General features: G+C 41.7%; 1 non-coding gene across 1 annotated transcript; it reads right to left on the reverse strand.

The window, feature by feature from the left end:
• Nucleotides 1-9575: 9575 nt before the first annotated feature.
• LOC112731217 (small nucleolar RNA R71) lies at nt 9576-9682 on the reverse strand. Its single transcript, XR_003167004.1, has one exon. It is a non-coding gene; the product is annotated as a small nucleolar RNA R71 (small nucleolar RNA).
• Between the last annotated feature and the right edge of the window lie 486 nt (nt 9683-10168).

Below are 10168 nucleotides of genomic sequence, written 5' to 3' on the forward strand. Positions count from 1 at the left end.
ATTCCTAATTCTTCCCATAATTTATGTGTTAAATATTGTGATGATTTAATGGCTCAATCTAAGCATATAAACAAAGTTCTTGATAGCATATTGATGAAACTATTGTAAATAACCGCTTAAAGTTAAAGACATCTATTGATGCTATTTGATGGCTTGCATTTTGTTCGTCACCTAGTGATCTCGGGTGCTCGACGGGTCGGGTGATTGCAAGGGGATGAGCGGGCGAGACCCTTGAGCAGCGCAGAGCGGGTTCTTGATCTCTAACTGGAGACTGGTAGAGTTGGCGGTGTGACGGACAAGAGAGGGGGGGTGGCCACCTGCAAGGACACTCCGACGATCAAGTCAGTGTCCGTACAAAATGATAGCCAGATTAGGAAAGGGTGATGTGTACCTTGGGGGGAGTGCTGACCTCTCCCCTTATATACTGTGTTGGACGGGCCCAAAGATGACCTAGCCCACTGGCCAGGATGCTTGTGAGTTGTCCCTGTCCACGTGGGAGGAGATGGTCGTCCTGGACTTCGGGTCGGGGCTTCGGGTGCAGCCCCAAGGAAGCTAACCTGACCGGTTTGCTGGGTGTAGTGTACTGGGTTGCATAGGTGGTGAGACCGGGTGTCGGCTGGGTCGGGTATTGGGAACCGACCCGTTGGATTTTCCTGGTAGGGGATAGTTTGGGCCTGGGTCAAAGGTGGTGCTCCGATCCCGCGGCTAGTTGGACTGGACTTGTAGTGGTCCGTAACAGTGCCCCAAACGCGCTAGCCTTGAGGTTTGGAGCTCGCGGCTAAGTGCGTTTGTCCTACTCGCCGAGAGGGGATGTGTTCTTCTTCGCGGGAGTCCGTTGATGGCGTTTCATGTCTCGCACGCGCGGTTGTCTCATCTCTGACGTTGCCTCCTTGGCTTTCGCGCGAGGCATTAAATGCCCCATCATTTCATGATTTGAAATTTGTGTGAAATGACAGGTATGCCCCCGTCTTTTGGCGCTCCTTCCGACGATTACACTCTTTGCCCCTTTTTATTTTCACAAACTCATTATTTCTCCACTTTCCTTTTCTTCTTCCTCTATTTTCTCGAACTGCTGCTGCTTTCATTTCTATTTCCATCCCCGCTCTTGCTGCTGCTCTGCTCTTTTGGATTTCTCCTTCATTCTTTTCAGATACTGCGTTTCCTGGTACGTTGTTATGGTTTCTCTTCTCTCTTCTTTTTTCTGGTTTTCCTTGGTACCTTTGTGCGTTTTCTGTGCATGCCTGGGTTTCTTTTTTTATTTTCACTATTTTTTCCTTTAGAGGGGGCGCCACTGGGTTTTTCTGGGTTTAGTTTAAATTCTAGGTTAGCATAGGGGTGTCTTGGGAGGTGGTTTTGGTTGCAATTTGGTTTACTGTTTTACGGGTTCCCGACCTCCCGTTCTAACTAAGTGGTGTCCCCGCTGTAGGTATGGTTGAGCGCCTCGTTCTCCCTAACCAGGCTCAACGGCCGCTAGCCGATTTCATCGATCATTACGCCTGGGTCTCCTCCGACGTGAAGGACACCCCCTCCAAGGTCACAAAAGAGAGCTTCCAGGATTTGCGCCAGGCTGGGCTCCTTTGTGGGGGTGGTCCCGAGGAAGCGTTTTACCAGGTTTATGTTCCTGCCGATCGGGAGCGTGTTTGCCAGAAGAACCTGGCGGCTCCATGGGTTGTCGACTGGTTTTGGGTTTACGAACCCATGTTTACGACCTTGGGGGTTCGTTTACCCTTTTTCCCCTTTGTCATGGGTTTGTTGAACCGTTGTGACGTTGCTCCGTCGCAATTACATTCAAATAGCTGGGCTGCCATCCGATGCTTCGAGATGGTCTGTGAATATCTAGAGCTTCCGACCTCCGTGAATGTTTTTCTCTATCTTTTCCTTCTTACGAATCCTTCTCGTCAGGGAAAGGCGAAGAAGGGGTATATGTCCTTTAGGGTCCAACAAAGTCGTAGGATCTTTGGCCTTTTCGAGGACTCCTTCCATGGCTTCAAGTCTACTTTCTTCAAAGTTAGGCCAATCGAGGGTCATTGATAAACCCCAATTTTGTAGTTTATCTTGTGCTTAATTTGGGGGATTTTATCACCTTTTTCCACATTTATTCAATGAAATAGCATGATTTTACAATTCTCCCTTGATTTGTGCTTAAATGTGTAAACATGCTTTTTAGGCCCTTAAATTGGTGATTTTAACTCACCTTAATTCCATTCGATACCTTGATGTATTTGTTGAGTGATTTCAGGTTCATAAGGTAAGTATTGGATGGACGAAGTGAGGAGAAAAGCATTCAAAGTGGGAGAACTCGTGAAGAAATGAAGGAACCACAAAGCTGTCAAGCCTGACCTCTTCACACTCAATTGACCATAACGTGAGCTACAGAGATCCAAATGAGGCGGTTCTAGTTGTGTTGGAAAGCTAACATCTGGAGCTTCAAAATGATATAAAATTCGCCATAGTTACTTCGCGTTTAGGAATGCGTACGTGCATTGTACGTGTACGCATCAATGTTGCACGTGGTTCATTAAAGAGCAACTCGTGGCCAGCAATTTCTAGCTTATTTTGGGCCCAATCCAACTCATTTCTGATGCTATTGAACCCAAGGATTGAAGGGAGAATGGGCAAGTAGTCATAGTTTAGTTTTCATCATGTTTTAGAGTAGAATTCTGGAGCCTAGAGCCTCTCTCTAGATTTAGGATAGAAATTAGGGTAAAGTTAGGTTAATCTCTCTCAAATTTGTCTTTCAATTCTTGTTTTGATTTCAATTCTCTTTATATTTTAGTGTTCTATTGTATTAATCTTCTTAGTTTCTCTTGTTAATTTCTTGTTTTGCTCTCTTTTATGTTAATGAACCATTGTTAGATCTTGATTTCTTTTAATGCAATTTTATGTTTCCATGTTTCTTTTATGTTGATCTTGATTGTTATTGTTGATTTCTTGCTTGTGGTAGTTATGGGTTTCCTTTAATTCTTGTATTTTATGATGTTTACTTTCCTTGCACACTAGGTGTTTGATAAAATATTTCCTCTAGTTTTTGAGTAGTTTTCTTCACTCTTGGCCTAGGCTAAGGGAATTGAGTGACCTTGAGTCATTGGATCTCATTGAATTGGTGATTTGAGAACCCTTAGTGGTCAATTTGATAACCATTGACTCTAGCCTACTACTAAGTTAATTGGTAGCTAGGTTAGGACTTATGGATTGATGTTGATCAAGCCTATTTGACATACTTCAAGCTTAGGAGTAGGTATTATGTACTTAAAGCTTTTGGAGGTAGACTTAATAGGTTGGCCTCTCATAATTGTCAATATTTAGTTTGTAGACAAGGATGGTGATCTCAATTACCTAAGTCTAGCCAAGAGTTCTTTCCTTTATTTTATTAGTTAATTGTCATTTACTTTCTTGCTTTTATATTTTCTTATCAATTATCAAAATCAAACCCCCTTGTTCTTCATAGCCAATAATTAAACACTTCATTGCAATTCCTTGTGAGACGACCTGAGGTTTAAATACTTCGGTTAATTCTTATTGGGGTTTGTACTTGTGACAACTCAAATTTTTTATGTGAGAATTGTTTGTTGGTTTGGAGCTATGCTTACAAAGAAGTTCTTATTTCTGTGAGAGAAATTCTAAACCATCAATAAATTCTCACTCATCAAAATGGCGCCATTGCCGGGGAGTTGCAATGGTGCTATGTTATTGGCTATTGTATATATTGTGAATAGCTTGACTTTTGGTTTGTTTGTTAGTTTTTGCTAGTTGTAGGACTTAGTTTTCTTTATTTCTTGTTAGCCTTTTGTTTTTATTCTCTCTTTCACTATGAATTCTCATCACTTTGGCTATGAGTGTGGTTCAAACTATGTTGTAGGAAATGGAAGCTTCAATGAGGATGTACATCAAGGATTTGGAAATCGAAGGTGGGAGGAGCCCCAAGCTTATGAACAATCTTCTTGGCGACAATCTCCTTCCGAACCATGTTTGACAAGAGTGCTTGGGGATATGACTATTCTCCTCATGGAGATGCGCAAGGACCAAAAAGCATTTTATTCCCGTCAAGCCGTTCAAGCGTCACCCCAACGTAACCACTCTCCGGATTCTTTTGGGTATAATCCTAATCCTAATGTATACCAATCTAATGTATGTGATGACCCTTATTGTGATTGTCAACCACAACCACCACATACATATGACCCCTCCCCTCAACGTGATTTTGAACCACCTTACTCACAAGCCCCTTACCACCAAACACCTCCATATGACCCTAATCCTTGTCCACCATACCAATCACCTTTTGAGCTATATGAACCATACATGGAACCACAACAATTCCAACACAACTACTCCCAAGAACTACCTCAATATGCACCATCTCCATACCTTTACCAAGATAAACCACCTTCCAATTATGAGCCCTCTCTCCCAAATAATGAACCCTCTCTTCCACCACCGCCCCCAATGATGCCCTCACGCTAGAACTAAGAGATCTTAACTCTCAATTCCAAAGGCAACAAGAGGGGACGGAAAAGGAGTTTAAGGAGCTAGAAGCCAAGATGCCTATCATAGAAGAAGCCGTTAGCAATATGGTTTCATCCCGCCTAAGCCTATGTGATCAAGGTACTCCCATTGTTGAATGTGGAGAAGCAATCAAGGAGCATAGTGAGGAAGTGAGTTTAGAGCTTCAAGGTGAAGAAGAGGAGTTGAAGCAAGGAGTGCAACAAGAAGAGGAAGTTGAGATAATTGAGCTGGAAGAAGTGGTTGAAGATCTAGGAGATGATGGAAGTCCATGGGAATGTAGCATTATAGATACCTCTTCCAAGAAGCTTGATATTGATGTTGAGGAGGGTGTACAACCTCCAAGGCATATCATGGTGGAAAACTTTGAAGAGATTGATCAAGAGATGGATTCAATCATTGATGAATTCTTATGTACAATTGAATCTCCTCCCATTGGGCTTGACATAGAGAGTAAAGAAGAAGATACCTCACCTCCCATACCCTTGGTAAGCAATGAAGAAAATATTGAATTGGAAGGAAGCTACCAAGAGGAAGAGGTTGAGCAAGAAGCAAGCTCCATCATTGAAGATGATTCCACACCAAGCAATAAGTCTTTTGGAATTGATGAATCTCCCTCATTGTGCTATGAAATTGATGACAAGAAGGACCGTGCACAACCTCCGACATATGGTTTAAGCAATGAAGGGTGTATAGAAGAAGTTGGTGAGCAAGGAATTGAAATTGAAGAAGCTTGCAAGGAGGTGAAAGTTACAAGGGAAGAGCACAAGGGAATGGATCTCACATTGGCTAAGTGTGGGGAGGTCCCCCTTCCTAAGTCACCATCATCCAACACAACATTCAAGTGGGTAAAATTCTTATCCCTAAGCTTTAATTTCTCACTTGAATATGGTTTGATTGAAAATGATGGTCAACTTAGAGCTCTTTATGGAGTTAAGAGTAGGAGAGAGTTGTGTAGTGGTTGGAGACACCATTCTAAGTTCATGATGGTTGCATGCTCAAAGTTGAATAGCAATGGTTGGTGTAGAACCGAATTGCAAGGGCCTAGGAGAATGTTTGGATGCTCAATTGAGAATTCACAAGCCTTGTCACCCAAATTTAACTATGGTAGTCAACGAGAAGATGGGTGCAAAAACAAGGTTTGGGACTCCGAAATTCATTTCAATAATCAAAACTCTTGGGGCCTTGTCATCTACCTCAGCTTACTTGAAGGTCTTGTGCGCCTAATTTGGGATCCCAGTGGACATTGGAGATGCAAACAATGGTGGGGATTCAAGGATGAATTCAAGCATAAATCACCCTAGCAAGGACCCCCACCAAATGTCCAACTTAAGGACTTAAACTAAAAGTGCTAGGTGGGAGACACCCCACCATGGTAAACTCTTTCCACTCTCTTTTAGATTTGGTTAATAAGTGATTTGAGTTGCCATTATAGGTAGTTTTCTTCTTTTCTATACTCTTATACATTTTCTTTCGATTGATAGGTTATAGTAGTGTGTTTTGATTAGTTTAGATTGTTGTTAAGTAGGTTACTTGAAGTACAAGTTTTGTTTGTTTTGTCTTTGAAAAATTTTCAAAAACTTAAAGATTTTTGTTAAATTTGAATTTTGGTTGCTTTAGAATGTTTATAGATTAGGACAGTGTTAAATTCTATTTTTGTGCTTCTTAAAAAAAAATTTCAATCCACGCTTAAGCACGCATGGCGCTTATACGTGGATTGCGCATTTGCAACTATGTGTACATTTTCCCGAGAGTTGCGCGGACATCGCGCGTGCACTGTGCAAAAAGCACAATCCACGTGTAAGCACGCATGACGCTTACGCGTGGATTGTCCCTGCTGCACCCACGCGTAAGCACGCATGACGCTTATGCGTGGATTGTAATGCCAGGGCATCTTGGCCAGTTTCACTGACCTTTTCTTTACTGTTTTTAGGTTAGTTTCATGCATTCTCTTAGGAAATAAGTTAGTTTTGGGTAGATATTCACTTACACTTTGATTCAAGCATACATTGTGCATTTTACATTATTTCATGAGGATTTTGCATGCGTTTAGTGACAAATTGTATGTTGCATTGCCCATGACTTGGACTAGAACTTTGATGCGCTCTATTGCTTGATTTCAAGACCAAAGGAAGCAAAGAATGGGAGGTAACTTGCAAAGTTAATGAGAAAAGTGATTGCCAATAACGCTCTCGAAGCCATCATTGACCACGTTAAGAGTCACGTTAACTAAGTTAACGTGAACTCTAACATGGAGAGGGGAAGTTGAGCCAACGTTAGTGACACTTAACATTGTCACTAACGTTGGCAAATGCTTATAAGTGGCCACGTTAGAGTCCACGTTAACTTAGTTAACGTGGCCTCTAACGTTAAAAGGGGGAAGAAACGCCAACGTTAGTGACATTCAACATTGTCACTAACGTTGGCCTAAGGAGAAACATACCACGTTAACTCCCACGTTAACTTGGTTAACGTGGGAGCTAACGTAAGAAGCAAGAGTGGTCGACAACGTTAGTGACACCCAACATTGTCACTAACGTTGGAAGCAACTACACAACCCCCAAGGAGCCACGTTAACTTCCACGTTAACTTAGTTAACGTGGAAGCTAACGTTGATGAGTGAAAGAATGGCCAACGTTAGTGACACTCAACATTGTCACTAACGTTGGGGATGGCTAAGCATGGCCACGTTAGAAGCCACGTTAACCTAGTTAACGTGGACTCTAACGTGAGGCATAGGGGCACCTTGGAACGTTAGTGACAATGTTGAGTGTCACTAACGTTCTCGAAGGATGGCAAGCCCACGTTAAAGAGCCACGTTAACTAACGTTCTCGAAGGATGGCAAGCCCACGTTAAAGAGCCACGTTAACAAAGGGGGTTTTTCAAAGTTATTGGGAATGTTAAGTCTCAATAACGTGTGCGAAGGACTTAGAGGCAACGTTAGTGGCAATGTTTGTGCCACTAACGTTGAAGTTAACGTGGCTTTTACTTAGGAACGTTAGTGAGAAAGTTGATTGTCACTAACGTTCTCGAACTCATATTTTCACTAAACGTTAACACCCCTAACGTCCTGAGCTAAAGTCTCTGCCCACTTCACACTTTCTCTCTGCAAGTAAAGCCAAGCCCAAATGAAGAAGAGAACTGCTTCAAACTCAAGATCCAAAGGCCCAAGACTTGAAGAGCCAACTAGAAGCTGAGAGAAGTAGTATATATAGGAGTAGCTTTGAATTGTTGAACGAGGGTTCTGAAAGTTAGAAAAGAGAACTACTCTCTGTATTTTACCTTCTCTGCATTTTTCTAGTTTTATTATGTATTCTCCATCTTTGTTTTCATTTTCTAGAGCTATGAACAACTAAACCCCTTTCATTGGGTTAGGGAGCTCTGTTGTAATTTGATGGATCAATACTAATTTTAATTATTCTTCTTCTATCTTTTCTCTTGATTTTACTTGAAAGCTTTCGATCTTCATCCAATTGGGTAGTTATCTTGGAAAAGAAGCTATTCAAACTTGGATCTCTTCTGAACCTTGAAAGAGGAATGAAGAGATCAAGCTAGAAATGCTTTCTCATGCTGGACCAAATTGGGTTTGGATGGGTATGTGACTATAACCCTCTCAATACTTGATTTGGGAAATGCATGTGGTATAATCAGTGACCATACTTCATCTCTTCTCATGAGAAATTGACCAAAGAATTGGCTATTGATCAAGATTTGAGAGATTGAATTGCAAGAAATTATAATTCAATCAATTAAGATTGCCAAGGAGATCAATGAGTGCATTGATTGAGGAAGAGATGAAAATGAACTTGATCCGGAGAATTGCAACATCTCCTGAGCCCAATGAACTCCCCATCTCTGATCCTACCCATTCTCTTTAATTTCTGCCATTTACTTTTATGAGCAAATTCTCCATTCCCATTTACAATTCTGCAATTTACTTTCAGTCATTTACTTCCAGTTCTTTAATTCTAGCATTTACTTTTCTGTTATTTACATTTCCGCCATTTTATTTTCTGCAACTCTCAACCCAAATTCTGGATTCGCTCAACTAGAACTTTCTTCTAATTAAAGTTTCTTGATCAATCAATCCCTGTGGGATTCGACCTCACTCTATTGTGAGTTTTTACTTGACGACAAATTCGGTACACTTGCCGAAGGAAATTTGTTGAGAGACAGTTTCCACCCGCATCAAGTTTATGGCGCCGTTGTTGGGGATTGATTGTGCATCAACAATGATTAAATTGGAAGATCACTAGATTGAGCATTTTTCTTTTGTGAATTTCATTTTCTGTTTGAGTGATTTACTTTCTGTTTTAGTTAAACTTCTTCCCTTCCCCCTCTACTCTTTTGTTTTTCTTTGTTATTTTCAATTCTGTTTGCTAACCCACTAACTGTTTGATATATTGCATCACCCACAACTAACAGTAATTCTGACAAAAATACTTTCTGCACCTATCTTTTCTTGCTTGCACTTGATGGTTGTATGACAGGGAGAAGAAGCGAGGCTTCAACTTCCTTCGATTCTGAACCTGAGAGGACCTTCCTTAGATTAAGGAGGGAGACAAGAGGAAAAAAAGTGGTTGGTGCTGAGGAAGAAGAGGAATTCTTTGAACCAAACATGGAAGACAACATGGAAAACCATCATGAAGAAGAGGATCACAACCATGGGGGAGGAGGTAGAGTAAATCATGCTGGGGAGGATAGAAGAGTTTTGGGCTCTTACATCAATCCAAACCCAGGTAATTGTGGAAGTAGCATCCAAAAGCCAACAATCCATGCCAACAACTTTGAACTTAAACCACAGCTTATCACCCTTGTTCAGAACAACTGTTCGTTTGGAGGAGGTGTCCAAGAAGACCCCAATCAACATCTAACCACCTTCCTAAGGATATGTGATACAGTGAAGTCTAATGGTGTTCATCCTGACACCTATAGACTGCTCTTGTTTCCATTCTCACTTAAAGATAAAGCAGCCAAATGGCTGGAATCTTTCCCAAGGGAAAGCTTGACAACTTGGGAAGACATGGTGAACAAATTCTTAGCAAGATTTTACCCTCCTCAACGAATCAATAGGCTGAGAGCTGAGGTCCAAACTTTTAGGCAACAAGATGGTGAGACTCTATATGAAGCATGGGAGAGGTTTAAAGACCTAACAAGGAGGTGCCCACCAGATATGTTCAACGAATGGGTGCAGCTGCACATTTTCTATGAAGGGCTCTCTTATGAGTCAAAGAAAGCCATAGACCATTCATTCGGAGGATCTTTGAACAAGAAGAAGACTATTGAGGAAGCCATAGATGTTATTGAAACAGTAGCAGAGAACGACTACTTCTATGCTTTCGAAAGAGGGAACACAAGAGGAGTAATGGAGCTAAACAATGTAGATGCTCTATTGGCCCAAAACAAGCTCATTACCCAGCAGCTGGCTGACCTCACCAAGAAGATGGAGAGGAACCAAGTAGCAGCAATCTCCACTTCATCAACAACCCAAGAAGGAGTGAATAAAGAAGCAGAGGGTAGGCAGGAGCAAGCCAACTACATTGGGAATTCACCAAGGCAAAACTATGATCCATACTCCAAGACCTACAACCCTGGATGGAGAAACCACCCAAACTTTGGGTGGGGAAGTCAGCAAGATCAAAACCAAGACCAGAGACGTTACAA

Source organism: Arachis hypogaea, chromosome 12 (assembly GCF_003086295.3).
Source record: "Arachis hypogaea cultivar Tifrunner chromosome 12, arahy.Tifrunner.gnm2.J5K5, whole genome shotgun sequence".
NCBI lineage: Eukaryota > Viridiplantae > Streptophyta > Magnoliopsida > Fabales > Fabaceae > Arachis > Arachis hypogaea.